The sequence below is a fragment of the Arachis ipaensis genome, chromosome B7 (genome assembly GCF_059453495.1).
Source record: "Arachis ipaensis isolate K30076 ecotype BB chromosome B7, ASM5945349v1, whole genome shotgun sequence".
Taxonomy (NCBI): Eukaryota; Viridiplantae; Streptophyta; class Magnoliopsida; order Fabales; family Fabaceae; genus Arachis; species Arachis ipaensis.
Genome location: NC_142442.1, coordinates 5,268,212 through 5,287,308, shown reverse-complemented (window position 1 = coordinate 5,287,308; position 19,097 = coordinate 5,268,212). Strand labels below are relative to the sequence as shown.

General features: G+C 37.5%; 1 long non-coding RNA gene across 1 annotated transcript; it reads left to right on the top strand.

The window, feature by feature from the left end:
• Window positions 1-7,624: 7,624 nt before the first annotated feature.
• On the top strand, window positions 7,625-10,586 carry LOC148550216 (uncharacterized). Its single transcript, XR_015892364.1, has 2 exons — window positions 7,625-9,220; window positions 10,509-10,586. It is a non-coding gene; the product is annotated as an uncharacterized LOC148550216 (long non-coding RNA).
• The last annotated feature ends 8,511 nt before the right edge of the window (window positions 10,587-19,097 follow it).

Below are 19,097 nucleotides of genomic sequence, written 5' to 3'. Positions count from 1 at the left end.
TCCATTCTAACTTAAGGATGTGTTTGTATTGGATATAACTTTTATACAATTCCACTCATAAAATCATTTTGACGAATTAGTTTTATTTTATTTTAACTTTAAAATTAAATAATATACCATAAGTTTAATAATCTATTCTATTATATAAAAATCAGATTTTTTCATTTAATGATAAAATTGATGTGACATATTTTTGAGAGTGTTTTTTAATTTATTTTTTTTAACTTATTAAATACAATTCATTACAATGGCTTAATTATATCAACTAATTGATTTGATTAGATATTTAAGTATCACACAATTTAATATTATGTATATCAATTAATTAAATATAATTGTTAGAGTATAATTAGGATCAATTAGATCAATTAACATTATTCAACATATCTGAATATTTATTATAGGATATTACGTCTTTATTATTTTGATTCTCTTATCACCTATAAATATGCTTCTATATTGTATCATTTTACACAACTTGAATACTCACAAACATTTTTTCTATTGTTCCCTTTCCGCTTTCTAATATGGTATCAGAGCCATGGTATCCTGGTATCCTCCTTGAGGAGGATAAGTTGATTTTCTTCTGGTAAAATCACCATACTTTTCATACTTTTTCTTTTGTGTCATTTTTTTTCTCTTTTGTCAATACTTTGATGCTTTTCTGACTGATTAGCTCATCCAATACTTATTCTCATGGAGAAACCATATGTTTTTCGTCACCTTCCAATAGTTTATCATCTCTTTGCACTTTGTCACTTTTCAACAGTTTTCCGGCAGTTCGCCATCTTTTCAACAGTTTTTTGGCAGTTGGCCACTCTTGCGGCAGTTCTGTTTGCGTTATCTTCCGATCCAGCAGTTTCATCTGTGTTCTCTTCCAGCAGTTTCATCTGCGTTTCCTTCCGGCAGTTTCGTCTGCACTTCCTTCTAGCAGTTCCGTCAGCGTTTTCTTGTGACAGTTTCGTCTGCATTTTCTTGTGGCAATTCCGTTCTATCTGCGCTTCCTTCTGACAGTTCCGTCTGTGCTTTCTTTCGACAATTCTGTCTGCGCACGCTTTCTTCAGGCAGTTCCCTCTGCACCTGTTTTATCAGTTTATGTATTTTTTTATTTAGTTGTTTCAAACTTAAGTTGTCATTTGAGTTTGAGGAGGGATGTTAGAGTATAATTAGGATCAATTAGATCAATTAACATTATTTAATATATTTGAATATTTATTATAGGATATTACGTCTTTAATATTTCGATTCTCTTAGCACCTATAAATCTCCTTTTATATTGTATCATTTTACACAACTTGAATACACACAAACCTTTTCTCTAATGCTCTCTCACTTACCCTTTCTAATAATAATAAATACAATTTAATTTAGTTAGAAGTTCATTCTTTTATAGTCTTCTATATATATATAAATATGACAGAATAAAATGGTAAAAATAATCTTTTTATCACTTTGGATATTTTAACTCTTTTTTTATCTTTACGTGTAATTTTGCTTTGCGTTAACTTTATTTATTTGATAATAAAATATACTCATGTTAATTCTATTATATAATAGTTTGTTTTTCTCCTATGTATTTTTATTTATATAGTTACTATTAATCTTACTGTTTTCGTTTTCTTGAATTGTTCTTTATTTTTTTATGACTTGATAATTTAAATAAAAAAGTAAAGAAAGAAAAAAAAACGATGGCTAAAGGCGGAGGCTAGAAGCCTAAACTAACAATATCATTCCTTAGCATTATTATTATTAGAATAAATGACCATTTGTACCCATGAATGATGATAACGCTGACATATGTACCCACGAAAGTTGCCCTTCATGTGACAAAAATACCCTGCTTTAGTTATGCACTTGCTTCGTTATTATCCGAACCTACGTGGCACTCCCAAACCTCCAAAACCCTATCCTTCTTCAATTCCATTTCTAATTTCAACCATCCATCCCTATTCCATGGCAGCAGCTTCTTCTTCCTCTGCCGCCATGGCTGCTCTTCCGTCCTTTCACACCTTCGTTTCATCCTCGCGCTCTCCTTCCCAACTCTCCCTCTTTTTCAAACCCTTCTCCATCAAAAAGTAAGAAGCTCCGAACAATCACAAAACACCTATGGGGGATGGAGAACACCATGCCATGTCTCCATCAGAGGCCATTTTTTTATTTAGGTTCAATCCCTCAAAAATCACGTTCTGAACCGGTGTCGAACCACAGGTGCCGCTGCTGTTTGGAGATCGCAAACCCCACGTCGTGAGTATGAGATTTTTTCCGAAATGGCTTCAAACTAGTCGTTCATCCCTGAGATCAGACCTGACGGTCTCCCTCGATAAGCTTTCATCATTAGCTACACCGAGAAGGTACTTTTCTATTCTTCGCCCTTCAATTCAATTCCGTTGTTACTTCATTTTCTCATTCTTTGATTTCTTTCTTCTCCTTGTTGCAGAACATCGAAGAAGAGAAGCTTCAGTTGCACAGACAACTTCTCTTTCTCTAGCTATTTTCTCATTCATTTAGATCTGGCGATGAGTTTGTGCTCGATTCTTGATTCTTTTTGTGCAGTTACATTTGCGACATTGTTTCAAGTTAGGTTGTTTTACTTCCATGGTTGAATTGAATTCATTATTTTTTGATCTTTTGGTTTACAAGTAATTTTAATTTTTGTTTTTTTGAAGTAAAAATTGGACATCAATTTTATATAATCCAATGATTCTTCTGGCAAAGATAACTAAAATTATGTGGCTATGAAGATTCAAGATGCAATAACAAGTTGGGGAAGCAATAGGAAGGTTTGGAAAAGACGGAGAGTTGAGAAGGAGAATGCGGGGATGAGACGAAAGTACGAAAGGACGGATGAGCGGCAGTGGCGGCAGAGGAGGAGGAAGATGCCGCCATGGAATAGGGATGGGTGGTTGAAATTAAAAATGGAATTGAAGAGGGATAGGGTTTTGGAGGGTTGGGGGTGCCAAGTAGGTTCGGATAATAATGAAGCAAGTGCATAATCAAAATAGGGTACTTTTGTCATACGGAAGGCACCTTTTGTGGGTACAAGATCAGTTTCGATATATCATGAGTACATATGTCAGTGTTATCATTTTTCATGAGTACAAATGGTCATTTATTCATTATTATTAATAGGAACTTTATTATTTCTTTCTAATATTCTTTAATAAGAGTTTCATTTTTTCTTTATTATTATTAATATTTTTATTATTTTCTTTTTTAATGATAAATCTCCTTATAATAATTCTTTTAATAGAATATTTTTTTAGTCTAATAGATTTTTTTCCTATTTTTTGTCAAAAGTAATTTATATTAGGAAAAAAGAAGTTACAAATTAAATTTTAAAATTCAAATTTAAATAAGATGTACAAAAGATAACTATTGAATTCATTTAGTAGATTTAAACTCTTTATATTATCTTCATTGAAAATTTCAAATACTATTATAAAATTTTAGATATTTTTTATCTTATTATTCTTAAATTATACATTATACCGTGTATTTGAAGAGTTTCATCTTTTTTTGAAATAAGCGTGACATTATATACTTTTTTGGATGCAATTGAAGTTGAAGTGAGTAACAAAATTGATTATATAATAAGATACAAATTTTTAGAATTTCTAGCATAATTGACAAATTTTTAGTTTCAAAATAAATTTTTATTCTATTTTTTCTTTCATTTGATTTTTTTATAATTTTTCTTTAATTTTTTAATTAATTATAAGTGTAATAATTCATTATAAATTTATGTTTTGTAGAGAACATTTATCAATCATAAAATAATACAGAAGACTTAACCAAAAAATTTAAAAAAATTGATTAATCACAAAATAAAAAAGTATGAATTATGCTTTAATTATGTTGTAAAATGTAACACCCTAATACTCAAATCCTTATGCTCGAGTCATAAGTCAATGATATTACGGTGGTACGACTCTCAGGTGGATTTTTAATATATAAATATAGGTAATTTCGAAAAGAGTATTAATCGAGAAGCCTGAAAAGAGTAGAAATAAAATCGCGAAGGCGTATCACTCACGTTTCGACAACGAAAAGTTAAACTGCTAAGCCAAACGCGATATACGGACAAGGCATAAAGGAGATTAAGAGATAGATATATATATAACATAAGTAAATAGCCACTAGTCGCGACCCGCGAAGTTTAGGCCGGCTAGGGTACAGTATGAAAGTAGATGACAACAGCATATCCTAATCTCTCCCAAAGGAAACATAAGAGCCTCTATAGGCAAGTTCCGAAAGAGTTCAATACATAATATAATCTTTTCAAAACAAAGGTGGAGAGATTCTAATCAAAACACAAAGTAGAGGAAATAAAGATCTTTGCCGTCTCTCAGACGACCCACAACTCACTTCTGAGCACCTGGACCTGTATATGAAAAATAAGAGATATATACGGAATGAGAACCCCGGGCCTATGGGTTCCCAGTACGGTAAAAGTGCCAAATAGATACAATGCACTGCAATAAAATCTCACTAAGCATCCTAAACTTCTTCACCAAATATTCATCCTAGGTTCTCGCTAATCCATGAATAGGCAACTGTCATAAGGGAGTGCTAAATCTAATTCATGTTTCACATATTTCCCAACTCGCTGACTCTTCCACGAATCAAACTCAGAATTATAAGCAAAACCATCACCAGTTGTTCTGCCTCAGAAATTCTATATCAATACATCATACCCTCGCCTAGAGCTAGTGAAACTACATCACTGCGTCTACCCAGGGAGCTCCGATTATCTCATTCAATAATCATCATCATCATGCAATCGCATCATCAGTTCATCCCATCAAGAACAGCCCTCACACCCACCGACACCAGCATGAGGGCATCTCAGTTGTACAAACACAAGCAATTCAAGCAAGTAATACACAATAAATTATTTTTCTTCTGTCTAATAATTTTATTTCTCTTCTATTTATATTTCTTTTCTTCAATATTTTATTAGTTCTTATTTTTCTAAATTTTACTTTAATTTATGTATTTGTTCTTATTACACCTAACATTTTTTATTTATGTGTATACATTCTTATATATGTTATAGAAATATGATTTCATTCCATTAACTTGCCAAATTTTTTTGAAAAATCTAAAGCTAAAGCACAAAAATATATTTATAGATATTTTATTTTTTAACTAAAAAATGTAATATTTTTTGCTATATATGTTGAAATCCTAAGTTAAATATGAATATTGATTTTTGAAATAGAATAAATATATTTTAATTTTTTGCATCTAAAAATAATATTCTATTAATGTTAGAATTATTTAGATAAATAAGTAATAGTGAATATAGAATTATTTAGGATGAATAGAACTAAGTACATCTTTTTATTGAAAATATTAATTTAAAAATATTATATTCAATTCTCAATAGTCAACTTCTCATGGAACCATTGTATATTCAAAAGATTTTTTAAGACATGAAATAATTTTAGGTATATAATTTTTTATTAAAATTTAATTAATTCAAGATATTTATTGTCATTAATTAAAAAAGTAAAATAAAATGACAATTTAATTTTTTATACTCTTAAAATATTATTTATTTATTTTTTTAGCATTCTTTATCATCCAATGATCATATTATTATACTTTAATTCAATAAAATTATTTATCATCATTTGATTGAATAAAAATTCTATTTTATCTGAAAATTTTTTGATTTCTCAATCTCTAGATCATCGATATTAAATCATTAAAAAATATAACTGAGAGCGCAGGAGCATCCCTTCATTCGAGAGCATGATTGAGATCAGAAAGCTTGGCTTTTGTGGTTCTTTGATATTCGTCAACCAAAACTTTCTATATCCTTGATAGGGTTGAATCACAATTCCACTGTGGGAAAAGAGCTACGGAAATGAGTTTGATGCGTCGAATACTAAAATCCTGAAGTCATTATTTATATTTGAGTGTGACACTCATTAAACCCTAAAACTCAAATAAAATAATATCTATGATTTTAATCTCATTTATCTAAATCAAAAGTAATAATGACTTATTTAATTCAACATTTATGACAATAAATGGGAATCACCGTTATATAAGTAATTTAATGTGAAATTACTTAACTTGCAATTATAATTAATATATGTATTGCCTATAAATATATTAAGAAATAATAATTTCCTAACAATCTTCTACTTGGGCTATACATATATATTTTTCCTGAAATAATCACATCTTATAAATTTTATGTGCACATCTGAATGTTATTTCCCTGTTTACTTTAATAATTTGGTCTGTCTCATATATTAGTTATGAAATTACTGCAACTTTTATCACATTAGTGTCGCAACGAAACCACAATGATCGCCATACTAAAATACTCAATCACATAGATCAAATTTGTATGAAAAAATTCAGAAATTATATGCAAAAATGATCTCATGCATGCTATACTTTCAACTGGTCCAACTTGAATAAAAAATTTATTTTATTCGGTGGCAGGCTCAGATAAAACTGCAACGGCAACGCCCGAACTCATAACGATGGTGATTAAGTGATGAGTCTGTGAAAGAAGAAGAAGAGAAGAACTTAACAGACTCACAATGAGAGAAATGGGGAAATTTACCTAGAAAAAAGGGACTTGGCAGGAGAAAGGCGGCGACGGGCTCAACAACGATGGTAACGGGATAAGCAGCGATGATGACATGAGTTGTGAAGGAAGATGGAAGCTGTGAAAGGGTAGGCGGCGATGGGCTTAGCAACAACAATGACGGGAGCTATGAAATTTTTTGTGAAAAAATCGAGAAGAAGAAGACTTTGGATGAGGATGACTGGATTTTTCTTGCATGGCTATAGAGTATGGAGTGAAGTTGTGAATCACTGAATCTGAGATGTGAGTCAAATCCTAATTCCTAAAAAGTGTTTATATGTATTTATTCGGGGCGGGTACATCCTAAACCCGACCATGCCATGTCCTAAGCAAAATCTGTCCTGACTCAGGTCAAGTTATTACCCTCCCCAATCGGGTATGGATAGGTCGAATATCCGTGTATTCGGGTACTCCTGCCCAGTATAACCATGTATTGATGCTCCATTTATTACGGGTTTATCATTAGCCAATGAATTGCTACACACATAAGGCGAAATTCTAACTTCTAATAGTTGTTTAAGCGGATGAGTGAGATTATCACTCAACAAACTCAAATTGATTAAGACAATTACTAATTATTTTTAATATTTTAATATTAAAAATTTTGAAAGTTTGATTTTAATTATAATTTTATAAAATATTTATAATAATAATTATTATATATATTTTATTTAATTTTTTAATAAAATTTTTTATATAATTTTATGTATTATCCCATTGAGGATACAAAAACAAACTCAAATTATTAAGATAAATATTAATTATTTTTAATATTTTAATATTAAAAATTCTGAGACTTTAATTTTAATTATAATTTCATAAAGTATTTATAATAATAAAACATACACTAGTATTTATAAAAAAAAAAGGAGTCACAAGGGAGGCCAGATATTTGTGGTAATCTAAAATGCTAGCCGGCCGGTTGAATCGAACCGGTAACCAGCCGGTTCTATAAAAACGACGCCGTTTTGTGATTTAAGAAAAAAAGAAAAAGAAACAAATCCTGAAACATTCCCTTTCCCGAATCAAGAATCACTGTGCACCCCCATTAGCCCCTTCTGAAGCAAAGCAAAGAGAACCCTAGCCCTAGGATCCTTGCCGCCGCCGTCCCTAGGTTCTCGGCACATCCACTTCTTCCTCTTCCCCCTGTCCGGAACCCAGGTAGCTCGGCTCGTCATCCCCATCTTCCCTGTCTTCTCTGTTTGTGGCTTGGAGCAGCTCGCCGTTGGTTTGCCGCTTGCCGTCGCCTCGCCTATCGTCGTCGTCTCGTTGATTGCCATCCGTGTCTCCGTCGAAGGTTAGTGATAGATCTGTTTAATTTTGTTTCTGGTTACTGATGGCTCTGTTAGTCTGTTTAACTTTGCTTCACATTCGCTCATTCTTTTTAATTTTGCCATGGTTAGTGGTACCGACGAGTGATGAGTGATGGCTCTGGTTAATTTTGCTTCTGGTTACTGATGGGTCTGTTTAATTTTGCTTCGATCCGCTCCTTCCTTTTGATTTTGCTCCGTTTACTGATGAGAGATGGCTTTGTTTAATTTTTGAATGCTTGGTTCTTCTTGATCGTTTTAATTTCTGGAATTTTTGTTCAAATTTTTGTGTAATATTTTGTAATGTTTTATAATGTTGCTGTTTTGTAATTACTGGTTGTTGGGTGCAGGTTTAGTGTCATCACTGTTTTGGAATGTTTATGTACTAATGTTTGTTGTTATTTTGTCATTGCTGGTTACTGGTTGTTGGTTGGAGGTTTAGTGTGATTATGGGTTAATGTTTTGTAATGTTTGTTGCTGAATGCTGATTGTTGAGTTTAGATATGGTCTTGTTGCTGAATGATGTTTGTGATGAATGCTAAATGTTTGTTGCTGAATGCTGCTGCTGTTTTTAATTTCGTGAATGATTTATTAATTTCATTGTTCTTAAATTCCGTTCTTGTTAAAAAATTTGCAATTGGTGATCTTTTGATTTATTATATGCCTCATGTTTTTAATTCCACTCTGCTTCTAGGCTTTGAAATCAGTTTATGATAACTGTGATGCAATTATTTAGTTGGATAACTTATGTAATTATTGAGTTCAAGAGATTGAGTTTTTCTGTTCTCATTATTAGTAAGACATGGATAGCTTAGAATTTTCTATTTCGTTCCCTTACTTCTGAAGTTCATTGTTTCAGAAGGTTCAGTGTTGGCTTCAACTTTCAAATGGGAATTGGGAGCTGGTGAAGATAATAGCATCTTTTAGAATTGAGTCTGTTGTTTCACTTCCTAATGGGAAAGTAAGATATGATCTAGAATTACCATAGTACACAGTGATGTCTGTTCCATCTAGCTGGACTCAGTGAGACAACTGGAAAATATTGTTTTAATTTAACCTTGTTAATCATATCTTGCTTTTGTTCAGATAAAAGCAGGGCCTATTTTGGTTGCCATAAATCCCTTCAAGAAAGTTCCTTTGTATGGTAATGATTATATTGAAGCCTACAACAGTAAAAATTAAAAGGACCTGTTTTTTTTTTTTTTTTTTTTTTTACTTTTTTTGACTCAGTTACATTAAGGCAATATTTTCTATCTTTAACTTGTGCACTGCAATTCAATTCAACTATTTTTAATGAAAAGTAAATAGCCATTTCTGACCATGAAAGATTCATATGCTGACAAAACTAACCATGAAAAATTAAAACTAAAGTTATACCCATATAAGATAAATTTTATACGACAAAAATAACCAATAGTTAAATTTTTATTGATAATTCCATAAATGCCCTCTTCCTTTTCTCTTCCTTCTTCATCTTCCTTCTATAACCATTATTAACTCCACTGAAAATTTATTGTTCCACCAGATCTACTCTATTCCCACTTTTTCCAAACATCTGCATCTTGCCAACAACCACTGCATTCCTCTCCTCTCTTCTCCCAAACTAACCCAAAGACCCATTCAATCCTCATCCCTTCATATTCTGCATTCAAACTCAAACCCCTCAAAACCCTCACCACCACCAGACCCGACACTATGTGTATTCCCAAATCCTACGTCGGCGATGTCTCCTCTGCCATCTCAGCTTTTTCTGTTATGAACACAACTGCCACATTGTCTTCCCAAAAATCTCAGGTCACGCCTCCAAAATGACGACACTCTATGGCCTCTTCCTCTTCTCCTTTTCCCCAACACTCGCTGAAATCGCCGACTTGTAGACTACGACTTCGTCGCCATCAACATGGAGCACGGCCACGGCAGAATCTCTGACGCGCTCTCTTGTCTCCATGCTTTCGCAGCCACCGGCACCGCTGCAATCCTCCAGGTTCCAAAGAGCTCTGCCACTTGGGCTAAGAAATCCCTTGACTTAGGCCCACAGGGGATCATGTTTCTAATGATCGATTCCACAAAATCTGCCATCGACATCGTGTCGTTCTGCCAGATCCCTCCCATTGGGATCCGTGGCTCGGCTCACTTCGTCGTCCGGGCTTCCGGTTACGACATAGATGAAGGTTACCTTGGTAATTACCAAAAAGAGATGTTGATTATGTGCCAGGTTGAGTCCGTTGAGGGAGTGAAGAACGTTGGTGAGATTTCAGCCGTTGATTGGCATTGATTGCATCCAAATGGGAAGATGTGAAGAAATTCAGGTTGAGTTTGATGTTGTTGATGTTGGGTTGTTTAGAAGCACTGCTGTAGAAGATGTGAAGAAATTCAGGTTGAGTTTGATTGATGAAAGGAAGATGAGGAAGGAAGAGGAAAGAAGAGAGTATTTATGGAATTATTAATAAAAAATTAATTGTTGGTCATTTTTGTCAAACAAAACTTATCTTGTATGGGTATAATTTTAGTTTTAATTTTTATGGTCAGTTTTGTCGGTATCTGAATCTTTCATGGTTAGAAACGGCTATTTACTCTTTTAATGGAAGTATAATTATGTTAATTGCCAACATATTTGCTGTAAGTTTTCGAGTATTTTGATGATTAATTACATTTAGTTGGTGATATTTTATATAGGGATGTTCAAAATCGATCCGGACCGATCTAAACTGATCAACCGAACCGAAAAACAAAAAACCGAACAAACCAAAAATAAAAAAACCAAAAAAATATTTTTATTTTTATTGCGGTTCGGTTCGGTTTTTGATTTTGATAATGAAAACTCCAACCGAACCGAACCAAATCGGTATATTGAAAACCCTAAAAAACCAACCCCCCCCCCCGCCCCCCAAACGTGACTCTCATTGTGACCTAACCCTCCACCCCCACCCCCAAACATAAACCTAGATCTAGGCCTCTAGCTGCTCTCTCCTCTCCGTCTCACACTCTTGCTCTCTGCACTGGAGTCTCGAGCTCGAAGCCCTTCCTCCCACCACCTGGCAGCGCCGCCGAAGCCTTCTTCCCAGCGAGCACCAACCCAGCAGCGCCAACCCAGCGAAGCCTTCTTCCCAGCGACAGCGAGCACGGACCCAGCAGTGCCGAAGCCTTCTTCCCAGTTCCCACCGAGCCACCTAGCACAGCACAGCCTAGCCGCGCCGAAGCCTTCTTCCCAGCAGCGTTTCTGGCCACCCACAACACAGCACAGCACAGCACTGACCATCGAGCCACCCAGCCTCCGATTCAAGTGAGATATGGAGCCCGAGCCTCTGAGTCAGGTATGTAATTAGGTAATTTGACTAATTTCTGTTCAATAATCATTGATTTATTGTCGCTGGTTGTTGTAAACTTGTTATTATTTTATTTGTTTTTCATTGTTTAGGGAAATTTATTGTTTTATTTGTTTTATTGTTTTACTTGTCACTGATCATTGATTTCATTGTTGCTGGTTGTTATTTTATTGCTGGTTCAGTGATTGTAAGTTCTTTTATCTGCTATAGCACAAATCAGTTAATATTATGAGATACTAATTTTGATTTAATATTTCTATGTTTTGCTGCTCCTTGAGCTAAGGCTCATTTGGCTAACATGCAAGCATACTTTATTATTATAGATTCCGTTGCAAACTGCTACACTAGAAAGAAACACTAATACCAAGTAATGCCATGAGGTGAGAAATGAAGTGAGGGTGACTTAGCCATGAAGCACCAGTAATTAAGTTTCCATCAGTGATGCAAAGTGTTATGGGATTTGGTTCAATCCATGTTGCTCCTGCTAATACCATATTAAGCTTCATTGCAGGGTATGCAGTTACTTTCCTTCCCTATTGTTACAACAAGAAGTGAAATAATGTCATCATATAATAAATAAAATATCATATACTCATCATAATGTAATGCATGTCAGTTATGTCACTTGATACTTGCAGATTAAACCAGAGTTAAGACAAATTAAACACTAATTAATGTGATACTGATTTGGATTAATGAATTTAGAGAATAAATATACTTAGTTTAAATTGTTTGGGGTATTTTCAACAAAATATACAATATCCGTAAGAAAGTGAATAATGTGTCAAGTGCTTTTTGCTAGGCATATATGCAATATATTAAAAGTTGTACAAAAATACTCTGGACACACAAAATCAGTCACTAAATTAGCTATGTGGTCTGTTTCAAGGTCAGATTGATTTTAGTTATGATGTTTCGTTATGTGATTTGTTTTTTAATCTATTCATTTAACTTTTGGATTGTAGTTATATGCTTTTACACAAGTAACCTGTATCTGAGAATAATTGTAGATGTTGGTTACTTTTCTACACAGCTTTCTAATGGTCTATACTGAACTTTCTAATTTACGAATGTAGCATACTCATAGGGCTTCTTTCATTCATGGTGAGTGCCTTCTTTGTATTCTAATTAAATTCTTATTCCTTCCATTTCCTATCTTATTTCTTTGTTTGGAAGATAGTTGCCTTGGCTCACCAAATCAGAGTTATAGGTAAAAAATGCAAGTTATTGTTCCTTTATAGCTTTAGTAGCTTGCAGTTGGTACCTTGCCATGTATAGAGATTTTCTTGTGAGTTTTTGATATCTGATAGACTTCATTCTTTTAGATGGACAACAGCCCAATCACCGGCCGTGTAAACACCACCACCGTCGAGAAGCAGCGTTTAGCAAAATCTTCCCTTTCTTTCAATTGCAAGAAGTAGGTCTATTGCATCATCTTTTCACAAGTTACCATAGAATTTAGCAAGGTCTCTACAATTTGTCTCCGATTTTCTTTAATTGTCTTATTTGAATTCCTTTTTCCGTTAAATTTCATTGGATCAAGACTTTGTTAGCTATTGTGTACTTGTGATTTCATTTATCTTTTTATGGTTGGTCTTGTATAACTTGAGAAGTTGTTCGAAGCAAAAAGTCATTTTCTTAACAGATATCTTCCTACCTATGTTAGCTTTTGTTACGATGGGTAACCAGAGATGGTGGGCTGGACTTGCTAGGTTAGCCCAATCGTCTGAGGAAGGAAGCCTTTGAGATGGTCTGCACCTTGGGGGCCTCCGTCCGACTTGTGAGTATGAACAAATGGGGGGTGGTACCTGCAAAGACACTCCGATGCCTAAGTCAGCAAAGGGGTTAAACAGGTTTAGAATGTATTGGAACTTCGAGATACCTGAGGGATGTCAGGGTACTTATAGTGGTGAACCAATAACCACCGTTGAAGTAGTGCCACTTTTTTAGGGTGTTAACCGTCCCTTTATCTTAGGGAGGTTAAGATATGGCTCCTAGAAGTGGTTAGAGAGATTCTAGGGGCAGTTACTCATTCAAACGAGTGTTTATCTGGCAGCTAACTCTCATCCCCGACTTCTTTAGAGTAAGTCGGGGTAGGAACCGACTTCCGGGGAGGATGGAAGGTGAGATGCGGGGCTCATCCTTTAGAATTGGGCCTTTTATTTAGACCTGGGCCTTATCATTGGGTCAGGGTATGAACAGTGCCCCTACTCGAGCCCAATTTTTTAAGATTTGGGTTCGAGTATTCTACTCGGGGTCGTAGCCGACTTGTTGGAGGACCGACGTGATGTTCTGAAACCGACGTGACTTTTTGTGACCTTTTGGTTCTGACAGTTACGTCTAATCAAGCGTCGTGTCCGTTTAGGGATATGCGTAGGGATTGATGGTCTTGGTAACGGTGCATTCTCATTAATGACTGCCTCGCTTTTACCATTGTGTCCCTAACATGTTTATAAATACTTTCCCTCTTTTTCGTTGTTTCGTTTCTGCAATTTTTCAAATTTCTTCTTCATTTGTTCGTGCTGTACTTTTGTGTTTCGAAGGCTTCTACTTCCTCCAACCTCATTTTCAGATAAAGGTTAGCATTTTCTCCTTCTGTAATCATGCTTTCTATTTGCATGCCTTTATTTTGTAGATAGGTTGGTTTGTAGTCTTTAGTTCCGTATTCCCCCCCTTTAGAGACCGTGTTTTTTGATTCTCCTTTCCTTTTTCCCTTGTAGGTTTTTTGTCACCTTTTTAAGAAAAGAAATGGGTTCCGTAGATGTTCTTTCTCAGTGGATTGATGTCACGGTCCTAGGGGAGGAGCCTTCGGTCGATACTGAGTTTATCACCCATCTTCGTACTCACCACAGAATTTGTACTTCTGAGGAAGATGAGCCGAAGTATGAATTGGTAGTCCCGGGTCCAGAAGACCGGGTTTGTTTTGGGAGGGCCAATGAGGCGGCCCCTCATTTTTTCTTTATGTATGAGTGCATGATCACCCGTTTGGGTGTTTTCCTTCATTTTTCGAATTTTGAGATGTCTGTGTTGCGTCACTGCCGAGTTGCCCCTACTCAGCTTCATCCCAACTCTTGGGGTTTTTTGAAAATTTATCAATTTATTAGCCAGGCTTTGGAGTTCCCGACTTCTCTGAGGATTTTTTTCTATCTCTTCCATATGACCAAGCCCTTCAGTGGGCTAAATAACAAGCAACAGTGGGTGTCTTTTCGAGCCATACAAGGTCGGAGAGTTTTCACCCTTTTTGACGAATCCTTCCACGACTTTAAAAACTATTTTTTCAAAGTTCAAGCTGTAGAGGGTCACCACCCCTTTTTCTTGGACGAGAGTTCTTCTCCTCGCTTTCCTCTATACTGGCTGGAGGCCTTCCCCTGCGAGAAATATGGTCTGGACGACCTGGACGAGGTAGAAGCAGCCATTTGTGGGGTTCTTCCGAGAAGTGTGGGGGAGGGCCCCATATTTGGACACTAAAAAGTTTCTCCAAGGGTCCCCGACCTTTGTCCAGGCACAGCTAGGTAGCTTTTTCTAATTTGCTTATGACTTGTGATTTCTTGTACCGACTTGTTTAACTTTTAGTTACTTCTTGCTTTTGTAGAGATGGCGAAGCAGAATGCTCAGGAATCTTACCAGAGAGTCCAGGAGGCCGAAGCGAGGTCTCGAGCCAGGACTGGTGGCTCCAAGGCGGTTATCTCTGCTCCTCCTCCCCCTCCTCCTCAGAACGTTGGGACTCCCTCCCAGCCTATCGTGATTTCTTCTTCAACTTTCTCTCAGCCGCCTCCCTCCGCCCGACCTTCTCCTGAGCCTGAGAGGAGAAAGCGCAAGACTTTAGAGTCTGGCTCTACCTTTGAGGGTGATGTTAAGGCGGATGCCCTTGCATTCGTCCGAAAGTACATCTACCCCCATGCTCATATGAGGATGGATGATGTATCTGTTCGGAATCACCTTACCTCTTTGGTTGAGGAGAGTCTCAGGGCGGCAGGTGTTTGCAGTAAACTCTTAGATATTTTTGAAAAGGCTCCTCTCAGCTCTTTGGGTTCAACCTTGAAGGTTGAGGAGCTGGAAGGAAGGCTTCTTGTATATCAAGAGCATGAGAGGGGGTTGAAGGAGGAGGTCGCCAAGCTGAGGGAGGAGAGAGATGGCCTTCGGGAGAGGGAGAGGAAGTTGTAGGCCCAATGCAACATGGAGGTGGGTTTGAGGAAGACAGCGCAGGACAGCTACCAAAGTTTATTTGAAGACCTTGTGTCTGTGAAGAATGATTTGCTGAATTCTCGGAAGGCATATACCGAGTTGGAGGACTCTATTGCTGAGGCTTCCGAGGAGGCTTGGAGGATCTTTAGAGAACAAGTTGGAGTCATTGCTCCTGACTTGGACCTTTCTCCTTTGGATCCTGACAAAGTCGTCATTGACGGTGCCATAGTTGATCCTCCTGCTCCCCTGATCGTTTCCGAGTCAGAATTGAAGACTCGGGGGCAGAGGATCATTGAGTCCCCTCCTCACTCAAAGGACGCTCCGAGTTCTTCAGCAGTTCCTCCGACTTCCTCTTCATCTCCAATGGATGCCTCTCTCCCCGGTCTTGGTGGTGCTCTTCCTGATTCTGGTGGTGGTGATCCGTCTATTCCTCTTTCGAAAAAATAATTTTGTTGGCTATATGGGGGCCCGGCCTGTGGGTCCCCCCTTTTTTAAACTTTATTTGTGTTTGGTGCTGTTTGAACAATTTACTTCTGGCCTTATAAGGCCGTAAACAACATATTTAAAATACCCTTTTTTAATAAGGGTTTAAGTTAAAAATAAATGCCCTTTTTTGGATAAGGGTTTAAGTTACCTTATGTGTGCATGCTTTTTTGATAGTGATTTCTCGAACTCTCCTTGATCTTTTCTAAAAAAACCTTTTCTTTGGCTTGTCTGTCTTTCTGCACCTTTTTGTTTTAAGGGTTTTAAGGGCAGCTTTTTGATATTTTCCTGGGTTTTTCGATCTCTTTTGTTTATTCCTCGTACTGAATTTTGTTTTATTGAGTTTTTATGACTTAGGTTATTTTTGCGATGCGTTTCTTTATTTCTCGGCTTTTCCGACTTGTAAGTCAGATAATTTCCGAGTTTATTACGATCAACTTTTATAACCTCTTTACACCGACTTGTACCTCGTCGTTTTATCCTGACGACCATCTAGGTCGGTTCATGGGATTTTCACGTTTTGTCGAGCTTAAGTCGGCGCGTTTCGTCGAAAGAGAAAACAAAGAAGGAATTTATAAAAGATATTTGTAAAAAAGATCTTTATTAATCAGGGAGGTACCTTATTGTTACTAAGGGTCTTTGACAACCTATTTCCCTTAACCTCTACTATGATGCCTCGTTAAAAACCCTTCTCCAGAAAAAAACCCTTTGATTTTTGGGAAAAAATCATGAAGTTAGGAAAAGAGTACATCAGGGAGTAGAGTTCGCTTTTAACTGTAGTACATTTTCATATTACAAGCATGCCACGACCTCGGTAACTCGGTTCCGTTCAGGTCGGTTACTTTATAATAACCTTTTCCTAAGACTTCATTGACCTTGTATGGTCCCTTCCAATTTGCAGCGAGTTTTCCTTCCCCTGATTTGTTGACTCCAATGTCGTTTCTGATCAAGACCAAGTCGTTCGGGGCGAATGCTCTTCGAATGACTTTTTTGTTGTACCTTGTAGTCATTCTTTGCTTCAACGCTGCTTCTCTTATCTGGGCTTTCTCTCGGACTTTGGGGAGCAAGTCGAGCTCCTCTTTGTGTCCCTGTACGTTTCCGACCTCGTCGTGGAGAATTACTCTTGGGCTTTGTTCGTTGACTTCTATTGGTATCATGGCTTCTACGCCATAGACTAGTCGGAAGGGCGTTTCTCCAGTGGCGGACTGGGGGGTTGTCCTATAAGCCCATAGCACTTGTGGGAGCTCTTCGGCCCAGGCTCCCTTTGCATCTTGTAATCTTTTCTTCAGCCCTGCCAGTATGATTTTGTTGGCTGCCTCGGCTTGCCCATTGGCTTGCGGGTGTTCCACCGAGGTGAACTGGTGTTTGATTTTCATACTGGCTACTAGGCTTCTAAAGGTAGAGTCGGTGAACTGGGTTCCATTATCTGTAGTAATGGAATAGGGTATCCCATATCTTGTGATGATATTTTTGTATAGAAACCTCCGACTTCTCTGTGCGGTGATGGTGGCCAATGGTTCTGCTTCTATCCATTTTGTGAAGTAATCTATTCCCACGATCAGGTATTTGACCTGTCCTGGCGCCTGGGGAAAAGGACCTAATAAGTCCATTCCCCCTTTCGCAAAGGGCCATGGAGAAGTGATGCTGATGAGCTCCTCCGGGGGAGCCACGTGAAAATTTGCATGCATCTGGCATGGTTGACACTTTTTCACAAATTCGGTTGCATCTTTCGGCAAGGTGGCCAGTAGAATCCAGCTCGGATCACTTTCCTGGCTAATGACCTTGCTCCCAGATGATTTTCGCAGATCCCACTATGGACTTCCTCTAACACCTCGGTGGCCTTTGAGGTCGGTACGCACTTTAATAATGGTGTTGATATTCCCCTCCTGTAGAGAATATTTTTCACCAAGGTGTAGTGTTGTGCTTCCTTCCGGATTTTTTTAGCCTCTTTTTCCTCCTTCGGGAGGATGTCGAATTTTATGTATTCGACCAAGGGGTTCATCCATCCGAGGCTTAATCCGACTACCTCAAGGACCTCTTGTTTGTCTTTTTCTTTTACTACGGAGGGTTCCTGGAGAGTTTCCTGGATCAGGCTTCTGTTATTCCCTCCTGGCTTGGTACTTGCTAACTTGGATAGGGCGTCTGCTCTGCAATTGAGATCCCGAGTTATGTGTTTGACCTCGGTTTCTGCAAAGCGCCTAAGGTGTTCCAGAGTTTTTTCCAAGTACCTCTTCATATTTGGGTCTTTTACCTGATACTCTCCACTTATCTGGGAGGTCACCACCTGCGAGTCGCTGTATATCATCACCTTTGTAGCACCGACTTCTTCCGCCAGCTTCAATCCAGCAATCAAGGCTTCATACTCTGCCTGATTATTTGAGGCTGGGAATTCAAATTTGAGGGAAACTTCTATCTGGGTTCCTCTTTCGTCCACCAGTATTATGCCTGCACCGCTTCCTGTTTTGTTTGAGGATCCATCTACATAGAGTTCCCATGTAGTTGGTTTTTCCTCTTGGTCTCCTGCGTATTCTGCAATGAAGTCGGTGAGGCACTGGGCTTTAATCGCCGTCCGAGTTTCATACTTCAAGTCGAACTCGGAGAGCTCTATTGCCCATTGAACCATTCTCTCTGCAACATCCGTCTTTTGGAGGATTTGCTTCATGGGTTGGTTCGTGCAGACTCTTATTGTGTGAGCTTGAAAGTAAGGTCGTAGTCTTCGTGAGGCTACTACTAAGGAGTAGGCAAACTTCTCTAGTTTGTGGTACCTTAGCTCAGGGCCTTGTAGAACTTTACTGATGAAATATACTGGGTACTGACCGACCTCGTCTTCTCTTATTAGGGCCGATGAGACGGCCTTGTCTGGTACAGATAAGTATAGGACGAGGTTTTCTCCAGCTATAGGTCGGGTCAGAATGGGAGGTTGGCTCAAGAATCTTTTGAACTCCCGGAACCCTTCTTCGCATTCAGGAGTCCATTCGAACTGACATCCCTTTCTCAATAAGGAGAACAGTGGAAGGGATTTTAGTGCTGATCCTGCCAAAAATCTGGAGAGGGCTGCAAGTCGGCCATTCAGTTGTTGGACCTCTCTTAAACAAGTCGGGCTTTTCATCTCCAGGATAGCTCTACACTTATCGGGATTTGCTTCGATCCCTCTTTGTGTCAGCATAAACCCTAGAAATTTTC